Source organism: Anser brachyrhynchus (assembly GCF_964034855.1).
Source record: "Anser brachyrhynchus genome assembly, chromosome: 1".
In the NCBI taxonomy this organism is placed as follows: Eukaryota; Metazoa; Chordata; class Aves; order Anseriformes; family Anatidae; genus Anser; species Anser brachyrhynchus.
This window is the reverse complement of record NC_137694.1, coordinates 179,190,860-179,216,433: the sequence shown is the minus strand read 5'-3', so window position 1 is coordinate 179,216,433 and position 25,574 is coordinate 179,190,860. Positions and strand designations below refer to the sequence as shown.

Here is a 25,574-nt window from a genome sequence, read left to right as displayed (position 1 = left end):
GCTTCAGGCCTTTGTGCTAATGGGTAAGAGGAAAATCCATGTCACATGGCAATTTTGTGAATTTGTCTCTCTCCCTTCAGTGGCAGAGGGTTTCATACTCATTTGGTGTGTCCAAAGCACTCTTATTCTCTGTTGAGTGGAATACTATACACTGAAAAAGCATTTTCCATTTCATTTTTAGTTCCTCTTGGGGTGAAGAACTGAAAGACATTCCAAACAGTTGGAAATGAGGCCTTTTTTAGTTTTGTTTTCTTTGCTGAGTGACCTGAGAAATCAATTACTCACACTGCCTGCTCTGGGTGCAGCCCTAGTTCTTGGCAGTACAGCAGACCTTGCTGTGAAGTCCCACTGAAGAAAAGTCACTGGCATCCTAGAGCATATTGACTGCTGTGAAAATCCCACTGTGCCTGAGGGCAGAAGCATCTCTGCATTTCCTTTGTGAAGCATTTCTTCACACAGGACTGCGGGATGCTCTCTGTGCACTCTTGCTGCTTGGACCCATGCTGAGGTTTACTAAATGAAAGCAGATCAGAAGATCTGAACGTTACAGGCAATAACATGCTAGGGCAAAAAGGGCTTTATGAATGTCTTAGTGTCAGGGTGCAACCAGAGATGCTTGGCAGGGAAGAGAAGCCAGGATGAAGGTTGGCAGAGCGTCCTCTTTGACAAAAGCACAGTTCCATGGTGTCCCATGACAGGCCAGCAGAGCAGGGACAGGGATCAAGGGTTGTCTGTGAGCCCAGGGACCACCAGACATACCTGCAGTGATGAGGCAACACCAAGGCCAAGACAGGAAGTCAAGTCAGCAGGTCAGGCTCAGCAAGGTACAAGGTTTGGTACAGGCATATCTACAGTGTAAAGTTGTACAGGAAAAATACAAATGTTTGAGTACTTCTGTAGATGTTCCCCTCCTCCCACCCAGTACCCTCCAATATCAAGAAGGAAGATCTGCTAGATGGAAAAAGAAGACATAAATATAGTTTAGATGTTATAAAAATGAAAGGAAAATAGAGAAGTTCATAGCCATATATATATATAAATTAGCAAAGGAAACAGACTATTGACAAAATAAGTTAAAGGTGTCTGTGAAATATCTACATGTACATCAGCAAAGGAATAAAAATAGCAACATTACTAATCATGACCCCAAAGGTAGACAGGTATGATTGTAATTCTTTTCCATACTCAGAGAGTCTGGATGATCTGTTAGCATCAGATGCTGAAAGACTACCGCTTAAACAGGAGAAGCCAGATGTTATTAGGTATAAAGTGTTTGTCCCTTATTCTGTCCTTTACAGAATCCAGGTGGATACATAAGCTCCCTTCTCTGTGTGTGAGCAAAGCAAAGTGCCTCGGGCTGGAGTCCAAACCTGTCCATGGACTGAGTCGGGAAACTCTAAGCAAATAAATGAACTTGTGCCCTTCCCCATGCTCCCACAGCGGAGCTGCAGATTTCAGGGGATTACCCTGCGCTCACTTTGCCGTGAAGTGAGCTGGAATCCTTATAGCTATAAAAACCTTGTTCTTGTGTTGAGGGAAAAAAACCAACAACAACAACAACAAAAAAAACAGTCAGAAGATGCACTATCTCTGCCAATTTTCTACATTATTGTAGCTGTTAGATTACTCACTCGGAGAAAAGGACATTTTCAGAGCTCACCTCTATGTGAAGGAGTCCAGCACACATCTTCCACTGATCTGGAAAGTGTAAACTGAGTTGCCGACTATAATGAATAATGTCTGGTGATGTTTGTGGATAAACACCATTTAACCATACTCTAGATGTAAATGAAGAAGAAAATAGTCCTGAGAACAGGCCATAACCCAGAAATGCTTCTGGATGCAGGTGAGCTACCTACCAGCTTGGTTACACAGTTCGTGTCTTGTTTTCTTCCCTCTTCCTCTCCTCTACCCTGCATAAAGATTTTATTTATTTCTGAACTCTGCAGGTTGAAGAAATCCCTCTCTCTGTGACACCTACCCAGCACCCTGACAAGTCTGTACTCCAGAGCTAGGGCATTCTAAGGATGGCAGGAGATGAAGTACTGACATTAATGTCTATGCTGAATTCTTTGCCTTATGATATCCCCTGAAGGGTTGTTTTCATGCTGTATGAAGGCAGAGGCCTCTCACGTACTTAGGACTTCACCAGAGCACAAGAGGAGACAAATGGAAAAGGTTCCAGGAGTCAGCCCCATCCTCACCCTGCATCCCAGTGGCTGTGTGAGTCTTGCTAGAGATATGAGGGTGACATGAGCAGGTAACCAGTCTTTGAGAAGATGGAGGGAAGACAAATCATCATTTCCTATTGACTGTTGCTGCTGTCTGTGAAGCTAGTGAAGGGATTCATTTTTTTCCTGTCTCTCTCTACAGGCTTTCTTGTTCCTCACTGCTCATGTGTGCAGACCCAGCTGCCTCATGGTGATGGCAGCAGGGCTGGAGGAGGTGATGAGGACCTCTAGGCAGGGCTGTGCAGAAGATGTCTGTGGCTGCTAGTGATGAAAGGAGGATGTGGAAAGAAGGAGAGGTACCCATCAGCTGGATGTAGCTGTTGTCTAACTCCAGGCACTTTGTAAATGAAAGTATCCATTTTTGTTTATTTTTTTAGTTATTTTTCTGATTGCAGTTTTCATGTAGATACTTCAAATGTCCTTATGCCCATAATGAAATGGTTTCTATTCTTCCAGTAACTAAGAATAAGGCATGGTGACAATAAGCATGACTTAGAACAACCTCATGGTTCTCATTCTCAACACAGCCATGGATGGGGGAAACAAAGGTAAATTAGACTGTTTAGGAGGCTGCTTTCCCTAACATCTGCCTTTTTTTTTTTTTTTTTGGTCTGGCTCCAGCTGGCTCTCCCATACTTCATATGCTCATATGCTTCAGGCATTCAATTCAGGGACCTCATGACAATGGAGGCTGTTCCGAGTAAATAGTCTTACCCACAGGCCACATTCACCTGTTCCAACCTTGGTATTTTATGCAGTTACCATGAAGACTCTGGTGCAGTTTGACATAGCACTGGAGAGATAACACAGGTTCCTTTACTGAGGTCATGGGGCAAGTAGGAAGCACAACACTTTCTACTCTTGGTGGAGCAGCACACAATGGATCCCACAGTTTGCATCTAAAAAGTCAGACAAAACTCAGTTTTGTATACAAGTAATTACTTCATTATACATCATGGCATGTATTCCTAATGATCTTTTCCCATGCCTCTATCATGATTTTTGTAATTGGCTCATTACTTTAGCCCTGTGCTCAGCATGCACTCGGGTGCCAATCATTACCATCACCATGTGTTCAGTTCAAGCTATGTATCTTTGAGTGCCATATTTGGTTGTTTTCTGGTCCCTACACACTATTTATACAATACCACATATGTTTTCTGGAGCCCTCTGATGAAATGCAGACATACTGCTTGTTAGGCTATTGTCTAGCTGCTAATCAGTAGCAATTCCCAGATGCCCTTCAGTGGCAGAGTTACAATAATTAGCCTTTCTGGTTTTCTGGTCTGTGTAGTCTGTAACTTCATCCTTCACTGATGCTGGCCCTTGGCCTGTTAAAGGAAACAGGACCCACAGATGAAAATTAGGGTGAGGTTGCAAGAAATTATTTAATGATTGTAATCCTCACTAAGGGTTTTATGCATTGACTAGTGCTTCGTGAGCACAGAGTAAGTATTCTAATGAATCAAAACCAAATATTTATGTGAGACAAGTAATTAGATGTGAGTGAATTAAAGAGCCTATTAAACCATCTAGATAGTTCAAAGGATTGGTATAAACTTTGAAGGGTTAATGACATCAGTTAAAATCTGACCTTAGGCAATAGTCATTAGATATTGTCGTCACCTGATTGCTACCTGGGAGGCTAAGGTGAAATGAGTCAATGATTGCTTTTGTGTTTATAGCTAATTTTAGAGAAGTTTTTTTTTCCAGGTGTTTTTAATCTTTCAAATACATTCCCAGCAGAAAGATGGAATTTTAGATCATTTTGTCTCCATCAATGTTCATTTAAATTCAAATTGGAGTGTATTGTATGTGAGAAAGCTTGTGTTTCTGTGACAAATTATATGTCTTCCAATGATTAAAAAAGAAGTTGAGATTCTGAAGTAGATGATTTAAAAGGAAAGGGAAAAAATCCTATGAAAATTCCTCTGAAATCCACAAGAATGTTTTATACAGAGTGCAGACAGATATAGGATGTTTTTTAAAAAAAAAGAACAAACGACTAAGAGAAACCTGCTTATGAGAAATCTTTGGCAGCAGAAAAAAAAAATTACTTCTAATTTTGAACCCCCAGCAATTAAGAAACCAAGTCCTCAAACAAGCAAGAAACTTTGAAGAAGGCAGGCATTATACAATCAAGTTTTATTGAGTTAGAATGAAATTAAATTAAAGTGGGTGGAGGTTGACTCTTGTTTTGCAAAAACTGATGTTTACTGCTGTCATAGCTGAGAATAAATTTCAAAGTCAAAGACAGCTGCATTCAACCACAGACAGTCTAACAAGTTGTGAATATACCTCCCAGCTAAAAAAACCCTGCAGTTTGTGACCCAGTACTAAACTTAGCAGGAAGTTACCCTAGCCAGGAGATTAAGTGCTTTTGAGTGATGTTATTCATTCCTCCTTTCAAAACTCTGCCATTGGTTCAGCAGAGGTGTGATTAAGCAAAGAAGGCAGGTAGCACTGGAATGCTAGAGCCTACTTTGGTTCCTTGCTTTCTGAAGACTGGGCTTCAAACTCCAGCTTCTCCACTTTTAGAAAGAGGTGGGTGCAGAGCTGCTTGGAGCAGAGTTTTTCTGCCACAGGTACCAGTGGAACACCATATAAGAAGACTACTAGGAAACGTGATGCAAAAGAAGAAGTAGTCTGTTTTAGGTTCCTTATGGACTAGGATGTGCTTAGATCCTTTGTTGGGCAATGTGGTTTTGACTTACAGCCTTATATTCTGGGCACCAACACAGAGCATGGAAAAAAATGGATACCCAAGAAAGGAGTCTGAAGAAGTCAGAAAGTTTAGTGAGAAACTTCCTAAGAGAAGCATTAGGAGGTGTTTCCAAATGGAGGGAAGCCAGTTTTTCTCTCCATCACAGAGTGATAAACCACCTCCTATAGCTAAGTCCCTTATCCCCAGTAGCATTTCACTGGAAAATAAAGCAGCAGTCTGATACATGATAGTTAATCATCTGGAGGTCAGGGGCCAGATTTTGTCTTTATCTATGAAGTCTTCAACCTAAGTTACCCACCTCTCTGATGAATGTTGTAATCAGGAGTCTGTAGGTACTGGCCGGTTAGCGTCTTCTCTCTCAAAGCTGCTCTGTTTGATACAGGCTATTTAAGTATTCATTCGAGCAGAGGCTGCATCAGAGCAAGCCTCCCAGGTGAGTCTTCCAACCACCAAGCTACAACATTTCCCTCTCTCTGGCCTAATGAATATTTAAGATATGATAGTGATGACAGCCATAGAAAAGCCCATGAGAAAATTAATTCTGTCTTCATAGCAGGGTTTGAACAGTGTACCGTAAATAAAGCACTGGGGCCACACACTGAATGTGGAGGATAAAAGAAAATGCTGAATAGCTTACTCATTAAGCGAGCACCATCCAGCATGAACACAGAATGAGGCAAGAACTGGGTGGAAAAATAGTATGTCATCAAGTAATTAAAGACTATGGCACAATGCATATGCATAAGGGACTGAATTAATGTTTTCAGGAGATCTTAATTTTGGCATTTACTAGTACTGGAGTGCTTGACTTTGCAATCTGAGCAATATTCTTTCAGTGTATCTTTTTGTGTGGATAAGTCTAACATAAAAAGGAACTGAGTGAGCCTCACAAAGACCTTAAAAAGCCTATTCCTTTTTCTTCTGCCACAATTGCCTCTGAATAAGAAATTATGGTAGCTGGCTGAGAATCATAATCAAACAGTGAAAACTAAGTGTAGTGGATAATTATTACCACTGCATTTCCTCTGTAGGAATTATTTTCCTCATTTTCATTCCAAGCATTCTTTACTTCATAACTTTGCAGACTAACATGTAATGAATGTTACCAACAGGAGGTTTTTACAAAAACGTCTACTACAACAGCTGAAATTAAAGAAGGAGAGGGTGGGAGCATTTAAAGGGTGAGGTCTGGAGAAACAGCTAGAGTAGATGGCTAAATAATAAAAAGTAATAAAGACAGCAAATTTTGCTTGCTGCTCTGCTGATGAATTTTCCCAGGAGCAGATTGAAATATTTTAAAAACATATTCGTTATTCAAAATCATTTGTCAAGGGTCAAATTCTTTCCTGGTTACTCATAGTGAAGCAAGAAAAACCTGTCTATGGAACAAGCTGCTGCTGTATGTGAATAGACGTGAGGAAATCTGGTGAGGAAATCTGTTCCCAATTAATTTATGGAAATAATTCTCCATTTCATAAGCAAGTCTTTGTGTGTTTGTTATTCATAATATGAATAGTTTTGACTGATCTGTGAGTATCAGAAAACAATCAGAGAAATCAAATTAGAACAGAACATAGACGAATATTTGTACCAATGTGTCACAACATATTCGTCTATATTCTGTTCTAATTTGATTTCTCTGATTGTTTTCTGATACTCACAGCCTATCTTAACATTTCTCCCTTCTCTCCCTTCCCTGGAAACATTTTTTTATAGTAATCAGAGAAAGTAAACACAACAAGAACTAAAGTGAATTCACTTAGCCATCTACAAGACTCTGGGTGTTTTTTGTTTTTCTTAAATATTAGCCTAGTACTAGTGATTAATGACTGAGAAAAAAGTTACATTTAGGAAAATATGAGACAAGGAATGAGACTAGTCAGACAAGAAAACACACACATGCTATTGCTAAATTCTCTAATGGTTTAGAGTGAAAAGATAAAGGACATAAAAATTGTGTCTTGTAGCTAAAGCAAATATTATGCTTTATGAAAGACTTTTTATATTGATTCATTGGAAGACTTTTATCTTTTGGTAGCTTGCCAAGGAGTCGGTGTGGCACAATATTTCTTGCAGTCTACAATATATGTTTGTTTCCACTTTAGCAAAGGTGCTTTTAAATGTGACATTTGTGTGACTTGAGACACCTGACCCAATATTGTTATGATTTTTTTGCTGTCCTGCAGGTGTTCTGGGAGTGTTTTGAAGTCCTTTTGAAACAGAAGAACAACAGGGACTAAATTTTGATACTTTTTTTTTCTCACTCACACTGAAAAGACTAACCCTGGAAGAGTAAAGGCAAGTCCACAATCTGTCCAAAACACAGACTCTACAAGGAATCCATAGACATATTTTGTTTATTAGGTGAGTACAAGGTTTCTCCTCAGTTCTTTCTTGACTGACTTTGTAAAGGGGATTACCACTCAGCCATACCTGGCAGGTAGTTGTGAGATCCAGTTTGTAGTCATGGATCAGTTTGGGTTTAGCAGTTGCATTGACTACACAATGAAGTTTGTCTTGTTGAAGAGTAGTATGGATTTTTGGTAGTTTTGGAATTTCTGGGAAAATTGTACTTCATGCTTGGATTTGCCGTTATTGAGGAAAAATGCAGCAAAACCTTTTGCTTCCAGACCTGTCAGGAAAAGCTCAGTGGTATGTACTTTGGACCCTTTTGACATGTAAATCAGAATAGCAGCAGCAACAATTCTGCTGACTGTATCTTTATGTGGTAACTGACAGTTATTCAGGCCAGAATGCCCTGCACTGAAGAAGTGCTTAGGTCTTTCTAAACCGCAATGTATCCTATGAATTGCCATGTACTAAATATCTTTTGGGGATTTATTGGCGATAATTGTGTCTTTGGAATGGAAAGCTATTGCTATACATATTAGCTGGTGTGATAAGCTTGGAACAGCTGAAGTGGAAGACTGGGCCTCTGAAAGTGTCTTTTTGTTTAGTTTTGGGTCCATCATGTTTAATTTAGAGTATCATCTGAGTGTATGGCTGTTGTGATTTAACTGAGATTAAAGACACCATTTTTTTTTTTTTTATCCAAGAGAACCATTTATTACTATGTCTACTTTGCTGTCTTTTGAAAGACAACTAGAGATCTATCTATGGCCTGTAGTTTATGTGGCACCATGTGGCTCGTGGGAGGAGCCCATCTCTAACAGATTTGCTTTTGGAACAACCCAGACCTGGGCAATGCTCTGTCAAAAAGACAGGGTTCTCCACTCACACTTGCTTCCTGATCCTCTAGTGCTGGCAGTATGGATACGTTTATTTGGGACCTAAAATATAAAAAACATAGACATTGTATATTAACACCCTATATTTATTGTATATTATATAATTATATATAATATAATTGTATATTAACACTGTGCTTGCAAAGGCTGAGTCACGCAGTGGGTTGTGTTGCCTCTTGTCTCTTTTGCATCCCTGGTTTGCATAAACAGGGTTCAAGGACTGGGCTCATTGGTTCTATTTTCATGAGAAGTACAGATTAACATTTAGGCACCCAATCACAAATATGATGAACCAACTAATGAACTGAAATGTGAAGAATATTATTTTATTGTAATAACAGGTTCCAGTGGAAATTGACACTATCTTCAGAGAGTAGGTGGAGTAAAAACACCAGAAATTCAATTTTCTCCTAGAGTAATGGTGGCCCTAACAAAGGGAAAATACTTTGGATGTGAAAAGATGTAACAGAATGGTTGAGGTTGTCAGGAACCTCTGGAAGTTATCTAGCTGAAGCCCGCTGCTCAAGTAGGGCCATCTAGACACAGTTGCCCAGTATCATGTCCAGGCACCTTTTGAAGATCTCCAAGGAGGGAGAATCCATAACTTTTCTGAGCAACCTGTTTCAGTGCTCTGTCACCTGCACAGTAAAAAAGTGTTCCCTGGTGTTTAGATGGAGCCTCTTGTGTTTCAGTTTGTGCCCATTGCCTCTTGTCCTGTCTCTGAGCAACACTGAAAAGAGCCCGGCTTTGTCATCTTTCCATCCTTCCTTCAGAACTTTATGTACAATGATGAGCTTTCCCCTGGGGCTTCTCTTCTCCAGGCTGAACTGTCCCAGCTCTCTCAGCATTTCCTCATAGGAAAGATGCTTCAGTCTCTTACTCATCTTTGTGGACCTCTGCTGGACTCTCTCCAGTGGTTCAGTCTCTGTTTGTACTGGGGAGCCCAGAACTGGACACAGTACTTTCAGGTGTGGCCTCACCAGAGCTAAGCAGAGGGGAAGGATCACCTCCCTTGACCTACTGGCAATGCTTTTCCTAATGCATCCCAGGATACCATTAGCCTTCACTGTGGCAAGGGCACATTGCTGGCTCATGTTCAATTTGGTTGAAACAGGACCTTGTGCTTTCCAGCTGGGTGGCCCCCAGCATGTACTGGTGCCGGGGGTTGTTCCTCTCCAGGTGCAGGACTTTCCCTTTGATGAACGTCATGAGTTTCCTGTCAGCCAATTTCTCTGGCCTGTCCAGGTCCACAACCCTCGGATATAACAGCCAGCTTCATGTCATCTGCAAACTGGCTGAGGGTACACTCTGCCCCAACATCCCTAGATCGTTAATGAGTATATTGAACAGGACTGGATCCAGTACTGACTCTGAGGCACACCACTAATTACTGACTAGATTTTGTGCCACTGATCACCACCGTCTGGGCCTGGCCATTTAGCCAGTTTCCAATCCACCTCACTGTATGCTCATCCACTCCATACATCCTCAGCTTCTCTGTGAGGATCTTATGACACACATTGTCAAAAACCTTACTGAAGTCTAGGTAGACAATATCCTTTGCTCTTCACCTGTCTAACCAGGCCAGTCACTTCATCATATAAGATTATCGGGTTGGTCAAACATGACTTCCCTTTGGCGTACCCATGATGGCTATTCCTGATCCCCTTCCTCTCATTTATGTGCCTGGAAATGGTTTCCAGGATTAGTTGCTTCATCACCTTCCCAGGGATTGAGGTGAAGCTGACTGCTTGCAGTTCACTGGACCATCTTTCTTATTCTTTTTGAAGATAGAAGTGACATATGCTTTCCTTTAGTCCTCAGACACCTCTCCCAGTTGCCATAATCGTTCAAAGATAATTGAGTGTGGCCTCACAATAACATCAGCCAGCACCTCCAGTACTCATGGGTGAATCCTATTAAGGCCCATGGAATGTATGTCAAGTTTGCTTTAACGCTCTCTGTCCTGATGCTCTTCAATGAAGGGTATCTCTTCCTTGCTCTAGTATTCCCCCCTCATCTCTGGGACCTGTCATTCTTTAAGGCCAGTCTTGCTAGTAAAGACAGAGTAAAATAAAGCATTCAGTACCTCAGCCTTTTCCATGTCCTGTGTCACCAAGGTCCCTGCCCCATTCAGCAGCCCACATTTTCCCTACTCTCCCTTTTGTCACTTATGTTCTTCTGGTAGTCTCTGGAATACCTCACCAGATTGAATTCCATTTGGGCTTTGGCTTTCCTAACTGCAGGCTTGGACAGTGTCTCTGTATTTCTCCCATCCCTGCTTCTACTTTCTGTATACTTGCTTTTTTATGTTTGAATTTTGCTAGGAACTCCCTTTTCATCCTTGCTGGACTTCTTGGGATAGACTGCTCTTGAGATTGGAGGATGTGATTCTTGAATAGCAATCATCTTTCTTGGAATCCTCTTCCCTTTAACGCCTTATCCCATGGGACATTTTCAAACAGATTCCTGAATATTCTTTATAGTATCCATGCAAGGACTAGCCTTTCTTCTAAATCATTTCTATTATGCCAGAATTTTCAAATATGCAAACCTGTCTTTGGTAGGATAAAAGTGCAATGCTTTGTGCTGTTTGCCAAAAAGCCATTCACTACAATGTTTCCCAGCTTCCCTTACTCAAAACTCTGATGTCCCAGGAAATAAATATTTCTCTAACACAGGCTGATTGGCTACGTCAGCACCTGTAAGCGGAACAGAACAGCGACCATCCTTTGGCCCTGCGAATGTCACAGTTTGCACCCATACATCTACAACTACCCTTGAAGCCAGGCTGGCTGTGCCAGATATCTGTTGGGAATGGCCTCAGAGCACTGTTAATCTCTTCACAGCGCTGTGAAACAAAAGCTGCTCTGAGCCAAAAGTGTGCCAGAGAAAATGCTTATACAGTTTAATATGCTTGGGCTCATTTCCCTAGTCCACTTTCTTTTACTGATATTGATGTATCTGTGTTGTCTGAACAGTTGCTTTCCCCACAGAACAGTTTCATACAAGTTACTGCTACACAGTTTTGACTTTTTGTATCTGGCTTTATAAAAGAACCCAGAACTTGTAACATGGCATAGAAGTTAGCCAGCACAGACAGACGTAGTTTAAAACCTTGGTCTCCCACTGTCCCCAAGTCTGTTAAAGCTGGAAGCTGGTCTGGGAATGGGGACTGACGATATCTTCTCATAGAACAAGAGCAACAGTACTTAATTTTTAATTTATAAAAGAGTCCACTGTTTACTCAGGAAGGGATGTGAAGCCTTTTGTATGTTTTTTTTTTTTTCTTTTTCCTTTTTTTCCTTTTCTTTCCACTTCATTTTAGATAAAGGCAAACCAAGCTGTTGTTCTTAAGCAAAGTAGTTTTACAAGCAAGCTCTCACAGGAATGAAGAGTTACTCCCGAATGTTTAGGCACTATTCTGTATAATTATGGATATTTTTTCCTTCCAAAAATATTTTTTTTTGAGAAGCTGACATTTCAAAGGCTTTCAATTCTGTGTGTCACTATCAAATAATCTTTTTTGTACTTGGCTGTTTATTATTGGATTGCAACAACGATAAAGCTCTAGGGGTTTTGTCTCCTTTGGTATGTTAATTAGCTATTTTGCCTTTGATCTTTTTCTTACTGAAAAGAGTGAAAAGCTATCTCGGTAGGGAATCTTACTGATGTACATTCATCCCCTCATTTCCATAATCTGAGGATCAGAGGGAGACAACAAATTTCACTGCTGAGTGAGGTTGCTATAGGCCTTAGTTATAATGTACTCCACTTCTAAATAATCCCACCACCATTTATATTTGGAATATTGAAGAGGAACCTCTGAGAAAAAGAAATGCAAAAATAATTAATTTTAAACAGCGAACTACCTTCATTAATTTAACTTTTTTTTTTCTTGAAGTTTTAGGCTCATGCATATGCCATAAGCTCTTTCTTTCTTGTATGCCTCTACACCTTTTTGCCTTTTTTTTTTCTCCCCCCCCTCCCCTTTTTTTTCTTCCCTCTCTTTTTACTGTTGGCTTCTTGTACACCTTCATTTCTCACGGAAATAAAATATAGGCTAGATACAGAATAACTATTGATTGAACTTTTTAAGTAATAAATGTTAGGATAGTTTTCCTATGGAAATGATGAAAGTCCTGTAACTACGGACCATTGCAGAACGATAGGGCGGGACTGTGGCGTGATAGGGAAGACACATGCACAGGTTCACACATATACATATTACACATCTTTCTGTCTCTCAAATTACTTCATCAAAAGCTGTCATCCTCATACAGTGTTACTTGAAAAACCTGAGTAAAAACATTTCAGTGACAGACAGAGGCAGATAGACCTGCTTTGTAGGACAATCCAGCAGTGGCAGAAGTATAGGCAAGATTATCTGCTAAAGACTTTCCAAACTGAGTTTCTCTGAGCAACTTTGTCAATTTCCACAAGAGATGGACAATGTACTTGGCAGTCTTCCTGCTGAGATTCTTACCACCTGGTGTTCTGTAATGGTGGGACTGGATCTTGATTGATGTTCGCATGATGTCATTTTAAAGAATATATTTAAAATGTGTAAGCTAAACCGTGCCCAGATAATATCCATTTCTCTCCAGTGAACAATTCATATTTGTATCAGATTGGTACTGGTGTTTTCTAAAATGAGATGGGACAAATGCTTCCCTCTCCCATGTGATACTGCATATGGAAGTGCGAAGAGCACCTAGTGCAGAGTACATAAAGTAATCTTGTCAGAGTACAATCATTGCAGCTGTTGCAGCTCACTGTAAAAATGGTTCACCTTTGTGCACATGCAAGAAGAGGTGCCAGGCTGTTCACATAGCATGTGTCACTTGCTGAGTGATACACACCAGAACTGGCACTTGCTTATGTGTAATCTGGGGCTGGAAGTTATTCTGTTGGCCTGCAACAAACAACCCAATTTATAAAACAGAGGTGTCTAATGCCATCTGAGGTGCCCATATGGGGCCGACGTGATGCATAGCTTATGAAAGGCACTTGTTCTTCTGGAGCAGCTGGAGCTGCTGTGGCATCTTTTACGGCATTTAGGCACTTCTGTTTAGGTGGCCAAACCTTGCTCTAAGACTGGGATTTAATGCCACATTTGGATCACTCTTGATCTCCTGGGCACACGCCTCTCACAGACCCCTGGGAATCATATTGTTCCCAAGGAGGCAGTGCATTGTTGCCTTACAGCTCCTCCATGTTATGGTCTGTGCTCTGGTGCTTCCAAAACGGAATCAAAACCAAGTGAAAACCATGTTGGAGCAGCTCTAAAGTCATTTCAGTGTTTATGCCTTCCTGCATGCTCCACAGCCACAGGATGCCACTTGTGACTGAAGCAGGTTAGTGCAGTGGTATGAAGAAACATTTTTTTTTTTCTTCGCCTTAGTGAGATCTGTGTTGCTAATTTTCTAAATTCACTGCTTGCACAGCAACATCTCCCCTCAAGCTCTTTTCCACTGTCTCTAAGGCTTAATCTTTTAAAACAGTGTCTGTCAACCAAAGGCAATGAGAAAAAGCAGGCAGGAAGATTTAGATCCTATTACAGTCTTATGCAATAAAATTCTTGTTCCCAGAAGGATCAACAGTTCTGAGCAAGATTCAGGTGGTGTCCCCAGTGGTCTGTGTAATTACAGGAGGAAGGATTACTGCTTTCTGCCATGAGTTAGGCATCTAAGTCTAAGCTAGACACATGACCTTCCCTTTATAGTCAATGAAGAGAAATTGAAGTCTCCAAGGAGATTCATCATTTAAGACTGCTCTAATAAATCACTCTCTGGATGTACTGATTCCTGTCTATTGACTGTAAAAGGAGTCACAAATGATGAGCTTACCCCAACTTAGACTTTTATAAAGTCAATGAAATAAAGGCTCATATGGACCTGGGAGCAGTGGAGACTTTTCTCCTACTCTTCTGTCAGCCTCTACGTGCATACATGCAGTGGTATATACAAAATAATTATTTTTATTTTTAGAAATCTTTTACTGTTACACTACTTTCTCTATATTCAGATGGTGACCATCAAATGAAAATCAACAGTTTTCAGGAATATTTAAGAAATTCTGCTTTGCAATTGTATCTACCTTTAAGCCATGGTGATGGACAAATATGAACTCAGTTAAAGCAAACTGAATCAGGTACAGTGCAAAAAGCCCTGGGCAAGCTGAGTGGTTTTCTTTGTCCTGGCTGACTATCTCTTCAAGTACTCTGCTGCTTTATTTATGACTTCTTATCAGTTTTAAGTTTAAACTCTTCCCTCTTGACTGCTGTTCCTTCTTTGTGTTTTCTTTTCCTTTCTTTTTCTTTGTTTTTCTTTCTTTTTCTTTTTCTTTTTCTTTTTCTGTTTCTGTTTCTTTTTCTTTTTCTTTTTCTTTTTCTTTTTCTTTTTCTTTTTCTTTTTCTTTTTCTTTTTCTTTTTCTTTTTCTTTTTCTTTTTCTTTTTCTTTTTCTTTTTCTTTTTCTTTTCCTTTTCCTTTTCCTTTTCCTTTTCCTTTTCCTTTTCCTTTTCCTTTTCCTTTTCCTTTTCCTTTTCCTTTTCCTTTTCCTTTTCCTTTTCCTTTTCCTTTTCCTTTTCCTTTTCCTTTTCCTTTTCCTTTTCCTTTTCCTTTTCCTTTTCCTTTTTCTTCTTTTTCTGTTTCTGCTTCTGTTTCCCTGTTTTAATTCCTTTCCTCTCATTTGGTTGTCAGTCAGTTCCTGAACTCTCCAGGCTGGGGATCATCTAAAACAGATTTCCTTGACCTGAGTGGCTCTTCTCTGCACCACCAGATCTGCAGTGAGATCAATCCTCTTCCTGAGACCTGACCTCTGTAACATCTTTATCAGTGACCTAGAGGAGGTGATGAACTCATCAAATCTGCAGATGACACCAGACTGGGGGGCACCAGTAGATACAGTCAAGGGCAGAGCTGCCAACCGGACAGACCCAGACAGTCTGGAGGAATTGGCTGACAAAAATTCATGAAATTTGATTGGGACAAGTACAAAGCACTGCACTTGGAAAAAAACAAACAAACAACAACAATGACAAAAAACAGTCAACAAACAAACAAAATCCTTGCAGGGATGCAAGCTGGGTACTATCAGGTTTGGGGAAGCTCTGTGGAGAGAACCAGGAAGACTTGGTAGACAGCAAGCTGCACAAGAGCCCTGCAGCAAAATATTGAAAAAGCCACCAAGGCTATAAGACCAAGAACACAGCCAGTAAACGGAGGGAAGTTGTCATCCCCACCTACTCAGCATTCATCAGACCCTAACTAGATACAGCTACCAGTTTGGGGTCCCTGGTACAAGAAGACTATTGACAAGCTGGAGCAAGTTCAGCAGGGCCACCACAATGGTTGTTGGTGAAGCACTTACCTTTGGGGAGAGGCTGAGGAAGAGGGGTTTGTTCAGTCTGGAGAAGACATGGCTGAGGGAGGATGTCACAGTAGGGCCTATGGGGAGGTCATTGTGAAGACAGAGCCAGGCTCTTCACAGTGGTGTGTGGGAACATGATCAGATACAAGAGACATATGGTGAGAAAAGGTAGGTTCAGACTGGATATAAATAGAAATTCTTTTCTGCCTGACAGCCCAGCAGTGGCAGAGGCTGGATGAGAGACTAACATTTCCATCCCTAGAAGCTTTCAAGATATGACTGGATACAGTTTTGAGCAACCTGTTCTGACCCCACAGCTGACACTGCTTGGAGCAATAAGTTGTACTAACAACCTCCTGAAGTCTCTCCTAAACTGAATTCTCTTGTGACCCTATGATTTAACCTCAGTCCTTGCTTTGTATTTTTGCCTGAGCTAAATGGTAGTCCCTACATTTTGTTGATTTCTGATCTTGCAGCTTCTGGCCTCATGTTGCTGATTGACTTCCTGTCTTGACCTTGGACTCAACTTTATAGGCTTGATGTGCAATCACTAAACGCAGAACAGGCCACTGTCACCAGTTCAACTTTTTTCTTCTTCCTTGGGTACCATGGGACTCTGCTGCTGGATGGTGAATCACAGGCTGATTGAATCACAGAGTGATAGAATAGAATCAGAAGTTGGAGGGCGTGTAAGATTAACAAGAAAGTTCATAGAATCATAGAATGGCTTGTGTTGGAAGGGACCTTAAAGATCACCTAGTTCCAACCCCCCTTCCATAGGCAGGGATGTCACCCACTAGATCAGGTTGCCCAGGGCAACACTTCCAGGGATGGGGCATCCACAGCTTCTCTGGGCAACCTGTTTCAGTGCCTCATCACTCTCTGAGTGAAGAATTTCCTCCTGACATCTAATCTAAATGTACCCTCTTTTAGTTTAAAACCATTCCCCCTTGTCCTATCGTTATCCGCCCAAGTAAAAAGTTGCTCTCCATCTTTTTATAACCCCTCTGTAAGTACTGCAAGGCCACCATGAGGTCTCCTGAGAGCCTTCTTTTCTCCAGGCTGAGCATCCCCAGCTCTCTCAGCCTGTCTTCATAGGAGAGGTGCTCCAACCCTCTGACCATCTTGGTGGCCCTTCTCTGGACCTGCCCTAACATGTCCACATCCTTCCTGCGCTGGGGCCCCAGCCCTGGATGCAACACTCCAGGTGGGGCCTCACAAGGGCAGAGCAGAAGGGGACAATCCCCTCCCTTCCCTGCTGCCCACCCCTCTGGTGGTGCAGCCCAGGACGCAGTTGGCCTGCTGGGCTGCAGGCACACACTGCTGGCTCCTGTCCAGCTTTCTGTCCACTAGAACCCCCAAGTCCTTCTCTGCAGGGCTGCTCTCAGTAAGTTCTTCTCCTGGTGTGTTCTTATGTCTGGGATTGCCCCAACCCAGGTGCAGCACATTGCACTTGACCTTGTTGAACCTTATAAGGTTCATGTGGGCCAACTTATCTAGCTTGTCCAGGTCCCTCTGGATGGCATCCCTTCCTTCTGTTGTATCAACTGCACCACTCAGCTTGGTGTCATTTGAAAACTTGCTAAGGGTGCACTTGTTCTCACTGTCTATGCCACTGATAAAGATATTAAACATCGGTCCCAAGACAGATCTCTGAGGGACACCATTTTTCACCGGACTCCACCTGGATATGGAGCCATTGACCACCACTCTCGGTGCAGCCTTCAAGCCAATTCCTTATCCACTGTATAGTCCACCCTTCGAATACTTATTTTGCTCCAATTTGGAGATCAGGATGTCACGTGGGACCGTATCAAAGGCCTTACAGAAATCCCAGTAGATGACATCAGTCAGTCTTCCTTTGTCAACTGATACAGTCACTCCATCATAAAAGGCCACCGGCTGGGTCAGGCATAATTGGCCCTTAGTGAAGCCATGCTGGTTGTCATGGAGACCCTCCTTGTCCTGCATATGCCTCGACACTGCTTCCAGGACTGTCTTTTCCATGATCTTCCCAGGCACAGAGGTGAGGCTTACTGGTCTGTATTTCCCCAAGTTCCCTTTCTTCCCTTTTTAAAAATGGGAGTGATTCCCTTTTTCCAGTCACCAGGGACTTCACCTCACTGCCAGGACTTTTCAAATAGGATGGAGAGAGGCCAACTTCATCAGCCCGTTCCCTCAGGACCCTGGGATGCACGGCATTGCTTGCAGTGGCAGGGACTTTGCTCTCCCAGCCAAACCTCGCCCAGAGGTTCAGGGACTCGAAAGATGTGGGAAACCTGACTGGCAGCAAAGACTGAGGCCAAGAAGTTGCTGAGTACCTCAGCCTTCTCCTTGTCTGTCATTACCAGTTCTCATTTATCAGATGGGACACACTTTCCTTGGCCTTTCTTTTCTGGTTAATGTACCTAGAGAATCCCTCCTTATTATTTTTTTGCATCCCTCGCCAAGCTCGGTTCCATCCATGCCTTGGCTTTCTTGCCCCCATCCCTGCACACCCAGACAACATCCCGGTGCTCTTCCCAGGCCACGTGTCCCTGCTACCCCTGCCTGTGCATTTCCTTCTCGCGCCTCAGTCTGACCAGCAGGTCCTGGCTCAGCCATCCCAGTTGTCTGCCCACCCTGCCCACTTTCTTACGCAGGGGGATGGAGAGTTCTTGTGCTCTAAGGAGAACATCCTTAAAGAGCTGCCAGCTCTGGTCAGTTCCTCTGTCCCTAAGGACAGCGTTCCAGGGGATCTCATCTACTAGGTCTTTAAATAGCTAGAAGTTTGCTCTTTGGAAGTTCAGGGTCCTGACTTTGCTCTTTGCCAGGCCAATATTCCTCGAGATCACAAACTCAAGCAGGGCGTGGTCACTGCAGCCCAGACTGCCTCCAGTCTTAACTTCTTTAATGAGTTCTTCTGCATCAGGTATAGGTATAAGTGATAGGATAGTTGTTGGTAAATAGTTTGGCTTTTGAGATAAGAAGGGAAAGTGGTCTGTTTTATTTACTCCTGTGGTTTATATAAGCAATAATACACTACTGTTAGATTTAAAATCTTTTGTTCACCTTGAAGATATGTTGCAGGATTATCCAGCTTCTCCTGTTACTGCTGATGACAGAAGGCATATAGTCTGAATGTTATTCTCATCTTATCCAGTAATTTTCTATGTAAATAGTAAAATATTCCGACATGACATTTTCTTTGATGTTCAAGGTCAAGGTCCTAGCAAAGGTGTTCATCCTTGAGTATGTTGTGCTAAACAAGGTAAAACATATCTACAGACTGTTGACTGCAGTTGCTTCTGCATCCAGGAGTTGCAGGTTGTGGCAGGAAAAAAAATGAGATGGAGGCTTTCTATGTGACAAAATATTTTGGTATGGTTATACTGGATTTGTTCCATGTGGTATTTGGGAAGCTACTGTAAAATTGTCTGCTGAAAATTAACAGTGGCTTTTGTAATCAGAAAAGCTGTCCCAAACTCCCATGCATGCAATACTTAGTAATTAGCTGACCAGCTGCATTGAATCTTCTGATTAACCCTCCAGTTCTCAGAGCATCATGGAGAAGCTGTCCCCATATGTTGTTCTTCAAGGTCTTGACAGCACAGACTTCTCACAAATTGCATTGCCGCTAGCATATCTTGTTCCTTACTTCTACCTTCTACTGTCTGCCTGTCCTTGTTAGACAGATCTATCCATTCTACTTCCCTGCAGAGCCATAGCCTCTATGTTTTATGTGGGCTTGCAAGAAAAGTGGGCTAATGTTGTTGCTTCTTACATCCCTGGAGGGTTTGGAAGCATTCATTAGGAATTTCTTCTCCTCACATTGATGTTGTGTAGGAGATAGTTGCTTTATTTTAGTGGTGACTTTGAACTGTGTTGGGTTCTGTTCTAAAATGTATTATGGAACAAGGGGTGGGTGGTGTCAGAGTAGAAATTTCATGACAAAATCACTAGGATCAGCTAAACAGACAAAGCTCACAGATAGGAAAATGATAAAATGATAGATATATTTGGCTGGAAAGGTTCTCAAGAGATTGCTAATTACCACTCACCGCAGTAAGGCAGAATGAGGTGTACCTAAACCTTTGGTGAAGGAGCAATGTCTACTCAGCTGTTATAAACCCTTAATTGCTCAGCTGTTTTAAACCCTAGATTTAGGTTTAAAACCCTAGATTTTACAACCACCTCACGCAGAAAACTCTGATGTGGAACTAGTCTTTCAGTTTCAATGCATTATTAAACAGCTAAATTAAACGAACTTTGCTGCAAATGAAAATTCCTTCTTTTTATTCTTTCCTTGGTGGACAAGCAGAACAGTTGTTTGCTAAGAAAAACAGCAAAGACTAGCCCATTGAAACAGGAAAGTCTGTCTCAAGAGGCTTTGTTTATATGGGGTTTATTGGTACCTTTCTCATTTTCCTTGTCTGGAGGACAACGCTAAGATGCCAGATCTCAGCTACCCATCTAAGAAGGCTAATGAAAAACATCAGCAGAAGGGAGGGAATTTCCCCAGTATTACAATGATTTCTAACCAATCTTTTTTGAAGATAAAAATAAAAAATAAAAAAATAGCAAACTTGTAAATTCAAATGTCTGATGTTGCAGATAATGTCCAGAGCATGGTAGTGCATGAGACCTGATACTGCAGAGAGGAGAGGAGGTGGTTAAGGCTGTAGTATTCACACAAACATCCTATATCTGGTCCAGTGTCATCACATAAACTGAGCTGGTGGGATGGAGAAAGGCAGCTTTGAGCTTATGTGTTAAGGTGTTAATGCAGCCACCTCTCCCAGCTGCTTCCTGTCTGCTTCGGTCACACCAAATGCCCTTCCATTTGCTCAGAGGCATACAGGCAGGAGGAAGCCAAATGCTGTGCAAACTTCATGAGGATGCTAATTATGATGGCTGCCTGACTTCAATGTGGTAAATAGAAATACCACAGCTGAGTCCAAATGGACATGCTGGTGTTTGTTTTTACCTTGCAGAAGCAAACTGAACATGAGGGCTTGATAACATCTGATCCAAGTGCTCGAAGCATGTCCTGGCATACGGTATCCTGAGTGATGAGAGCATGTCAGATGGACCATTTGGATAATGAAAGTGACCCAAACTCTCCCACAGACCACATTTAGGTGATTTTGGATCTATACTTGGATAAATAACACAGCTGAACGATTTTCTTTGTATCACATAGCTGCTAGTGACCTTGTATTTCCAATCTATCCCAAAAAACACTTATCTTAGAAGAGTGTCAAGTACATCTGTGTAATACAGAAGGTGGTCCTGTTTATATTTAACACACACATTTAAAGAACAAAAAGACTGAAAGGTCAGCATTTAGAAATAGCCAGCACTATTATTAAGCTTATTCTTGTAATATCATTTCTGTCCCATTGCATGTATCTGGTATTTATATCTATATTTACCCTAGTTATAATCTTTTATTCACATCTGAGAAAAATCCAGCATTTTCTGTTGTAATGGAAGACTGTATCCTAAGAGTGCTAGAAGGTCACAGGAGGAATTTTAGACCTGACATTTTCTAAATTTACACAGGCATTTCTTTTATACAAGCTTATTTTCAACCCATTTGTTTGTGTGTGCCTGTAAGATAAATATGCAGTTTATTCTCTATATATTCATGTCCACATCCTTTTTTTTTTTTTTTCCTTTCATTATAAAAACATAATAAGAACTATATTTCATTTTTGGTATATCCATGCTACAGTGGAAAATCAATTAGCTTTAGCCCTCTCAGTTCCTTTTCTGTAAAACTGGGATTTACGATTCAGGTCTTCGCAGTCCTCCTATGGAAAAAATGTGTTTAGCAGTATCTGGAGGTTGTTGTTACTGCTATGTACTCTCTGCTATCATTTGAAGGGTTTACTAGTTTGTTTGCCCAGAGATTTCTGAGCTGGGTCCATGAAAGCCAACTCAGGTACAGAGGTTTATTGCCTCCTGAGCAGCGCTTTGTATGTGTGACTATATTACATGTAGGACCATATAGGCTCAGGTATGCTGGAGAAAGGGTGCTGAGACACTTAAGCAGGCACTGGCATCTGATATGCTACATGGCATTATGAGGCACTGTATCATTTTTGGGATGGCAGTTAGCTGAGACTGGGACTTTAGCAATGAGCACAGAGCTCCAACCGCCTTCATGGTGCTGCAGCCTACAGCTAATAATGTCCAAGTGTGTCTGTACAATGGCAGGTGTATACCACTGCTCTAAAATGGCAAATAGTAAAGCTGTAGCATGATTTTGCCCTACACTTGCAACAAAACTGAGCTGTCTGCATGCTTGGCTGTGTCATTTGAGCCTGTTTGTTTTGTGGTCAGTGCACGGAAAACATTTAATATGGGTCGCAATATGCTACAATGCAACTAAAGCAAAATCTGGAGTGACTGCACTCTAACATATGCGTTCTTACATGCTGTCTTAAATCATGGCTCAGAGACTGTTTATTTTCAAGAATAATTTCCTCTCTGAGTGCTTGCAAAGGAGACGGCTTCTGTGTCAGTTCAGTGCAGTAGGATGCACCAACATGACAGCCTCCTCTTCGCTTTCTGACTGTGCTGCCTCCATTTTTATCATGAGCCCTACTGTGAAGTACATCCTATCTTTTCAAAAAATACTCCCCTCCAGCATCCCCTCTCTGTCTATCAAAGAAAACCCTTTTGTGAGTGCAAATCTAGGTGCAGTTTCTCTCCTTCCTCTTTCTCTTCTTCTCTCCCTCTCCTTCTCCCCCCCCCTCCCCTTGTGTGTGTGTGTGTGAGTGTGTGCCAGATGATGAGCATTTTGAAAAGAAATGTGGAATCTGAATGCATGAGCAAATCTATTTGGGCACCTGCCTCTTGAAAGAGAGGAAGACAGAGAAGAGTATAAATGGCAGAGGCACTAAGCAATTGCTGGAAACAGCTCTTCTCACATCCGTCTTTCCTCAGTGCAATCTTTTCTAATGGTAGCAGTATTTTTTTTTTTTCCACCAGTGCTTCTTTTCCCAAATTTGCTTTTACAAATGGAAAAAAAATGGAAATTTGTTGAATCTTGTTGCACTCTTGTGAGATAAGTAATACGGTATGTTCCAGTTTTGTCCTGTAGGTCAGTTTGTGTATAGAGGCATAAAGATGCCCACTAGTAAAATCGTTGGGATTAGGTTCTGTATCAGAAAAGGGGATGTATAGAAGTGCGTGGAGACTAGTGGCATAAGTTGCCTCAGCTTATACCAGTGTCTGAGCAGAAAGCCTTTCCATCCTGTGGAACTTGTGCCTGATTAGGTATTTTATGGCATTTCTATCTTTTTTGGTTTCTATGCATTTTTTTTCCTTATTCCCTCTCCATCTGTGTTTGAGTAGCAATGACCTGGAGAAAGACGAGGGAGCTCAGGAAGCTGCAGAGGACCCTAAACCCACAGGTCAGATGGCTCCAGCCTCTGGCAGATCTCCTGGGAGGCAGTTGGCTGTTGGGTCTGTGTTTCCCTGAGAGAAGAATTTAAAGGAAACATCTCTCCCACTTGTTCCATGTTACTGGTATTCCTGTGTGGATGGTTTAGCTTATTCATCACTATATGCTATCATGGCTGCTGCTTCATAATGTCCATCACAAATGGTCTAGGCTGAGTCTTGGAGTCCAGATATGACATACTCAATCCTAACTATACTGCTGCATTGATATTAATTTCTCATTCAGTGCTGTCACGGCAGCAGTGCTCCATTCAGCAAAGGAGAGATGCTACTTACTTTCCTATGCAAAATATTTAGATTTCTGTGATGAACAGCAGAACCTAAATTCCAAGTGTTATTATAAAATGTTAGCACCACTAATAAAGAAAGCACTGCACCCAGATGAAACTGTAAAGATGATTTAGATAGTGTTGCAATTATCTCATTTATAAATTGAACAGGACACTGCTGGTAGCAATTTTTATGTAAAGTGTTGTAGGGTTTTTAAATGACCCTAAGTAGTAAGGGCATTTGCTCTGAGTGTATTGTGCAAGATGGAATAAATGGCGAAATAATTTGGGCTTTTAAAACTAGGCTGAATAAAAATGCTACGATATATCCTGCATGGGTGGGCTCACTGACAGGCAGATGCATTCAGGAACATAACGCGTCTTATATGCCTCTGATTTAAACGACTCTGTGAAGGTGCCTAAGGGCTGGTTTACACACAAGCTTGCACTGTTTTAATTAAACCTGTTTTCAGTCTAGGATTTTCAGTTCAGAATAAAAATTACTGTCATCAAGACAGCTAAAAAATGTCAGTCTAGGGGGTTCAGACTCTGCTTTAGGCATCCCACCATAGGTGTCTAAGGACTCTGTTGGTGGCTCTGATAGTCAGGTATATATGCATGGAAAATAGGTAGGCTTTTTGAGAGCAAATGTCCTGAATTCCCTCAGGCAGGGATTTACTGCTCTCCACTGACTCCAGGGCTTGAGGAGATGAAGCCCATAACTTAGACAACTGGAGTGAGATCCCCAGCGCAGACGATGTAAATGATGTCTCCTCTCATTTGTGCCATCTTTTTTCTCTCTCTGATTGTTCTTTCAATGTTTACACCCAAACTGCCACTGCTGTGTGGAAATCAGCACCACAAATGCAAGTGTTCTGGGGAAGACGTGAAGAATAATCTGGATAAGAAATGAGGAGTAATAATAGCTTGCTAAAATATCTGTAGGAAAATTCAAGAAACAATGAGCAAATAAAAGAGAAAATGAAAGAACAAAAAGTTAAAGGGTGACAGTAATAACTTGAGGAAGATGTGACTGGAGGTGCTGGAAATGTAATATAGACGGATTTTTGAACACATTTGTTGGCCGAGCATTGAGCTTTCAAAGTCAAAAGAAGGGATACAGGCAACTTAGTGGGATTCTGGCACTTAATTTTCCTTCACAAAATCCTGCCTTAGATACCCAAGTGAGAACAAGCAAATATATTCTATTCATGTACATGTATGTTCACATATGTATGCACATATACCACATATATATATACATATGCATACACATATAATTATGTATGTATATACATCACATGCACACAAATACAGAATATTTATTCAATATTTCAATGTTCAACATGCATAGTAACTTAGTATACACATATGTGCTTCCCTCCTCTTCATGTAAGTACAACCCATAAATTAAAAATGACTTCTAGGGTTTCTAAGACATAAAGAGCAGTAAGACACCTAAAAGTCCACTTAGATTATTAACACTGAACTCTTGATAGAGATCTTCAACCACCCCTCAATCTCCTTCTTGGTTTGTTTAGCTCTCTAAGGAGCTGCAAGCTTTCCTGTGTTCCTTGGTGCTTTAAATTCTGCTAACATAGATGCCAAAAAGCTCCACATGCCCGTCTCCTTCCTCAGTCTATCTAGGATTTTTAAATGAAGTTGCATCCTTTGTCTGATCTGTCAGACATGATCTAAGCCAGCTGTCCAACAGGATGGGTTTCAGACAAAATATAGCACTCAAAGTGGTAGAAATAACCTTGACATTGGAGCACTAATTTCAGAATTGTTAGGCTTGGATTCAGTTTTTTATTTCAGGAGATTAACATCTATGCTGCCTCACAGACAAAAAGCAACAATTAGCACTCCTGGAGGGCTCTTTCTACTGAACCAAGGCCACAACAACGTCTACATGCAGGACTGCTCACAGTCAAATCCAGCATCAGTGTCCTGCACTCATATTGCTCAGGGCTGATCCCCTCTGTGCTGGCCTTCAGGCTCTTCTGGTCTCCCTGTAGCCTCGTACTCAAAGTATCTAAAATAAGGAGCTGGAGATCTACCTAAGGCAGTCCAGGAGCACTGAACTTGATGTACCCTGACCGATAGCACTGCTGAGGTCTTCATCAGGCTGTTTAAGAGGAAACAAGATGTTTCACTCCAAAGGAGGGTCCCCCTAAATTCTACACGTAGACATTCGGGGCCTTGGGAGAGAAATGAAGAGGGAAATTCTCTGGCATTTATAATGTTTGTATCCAAGAGCCATGGGTCGAGAAAGAA

The 25,574-nt window shown here is 41.5% G+C and overlaps 2 long non-coding RNA genes across 4 annotated transcripts in view; one reads left to right on the top strand and one right to left on the bottom strand.

The window, feature by feature from the left end:
• The first annotated feature begins 1,180 nt into the window (after positions 1-1,180).
• The window catches only part of LOC308184546, a 40,992-nt gene continuing 16,598 nt past the window's right edge, over positions 1,181-25,574 (top strand). The window contains exons 1-3 of one of the 2 annotated variants that reach the window (XR_013942700.1): positions 1,181-2,779; positions 7,143-7,320; positions 20,550-22,492. This is a non-coding gene — a long non-coding RNA (uncharacterized lncRNA). Of the gene's footprint in view, positions 2,780-7,142; positions 7,321-20,549; positions 22,493-25,574 lie in introns of those variants that run through there. The other variant, XR_013942699.1, reaches the window with a different exon arrangement.
• LOC308184541 lies at positions 2,769-5,389 on the bottom strand. 2 transcript variants are annotated; one of them, XR_013942696.1, is made up of 3 exons: positions 5,255-5,389; positions 3,380-3,562; positions 2,769-3,130 (listed from the first exon to the last, which is right to left on the bottom strand). It is a non-coding gene; the product is annotated as an uncharacterized lncRNA (long non-coding RNA). The 2 variants fall into 2 exon arrangements; XR_013942697.1 differs by having other exon boundaries at positions 3,422-3,562.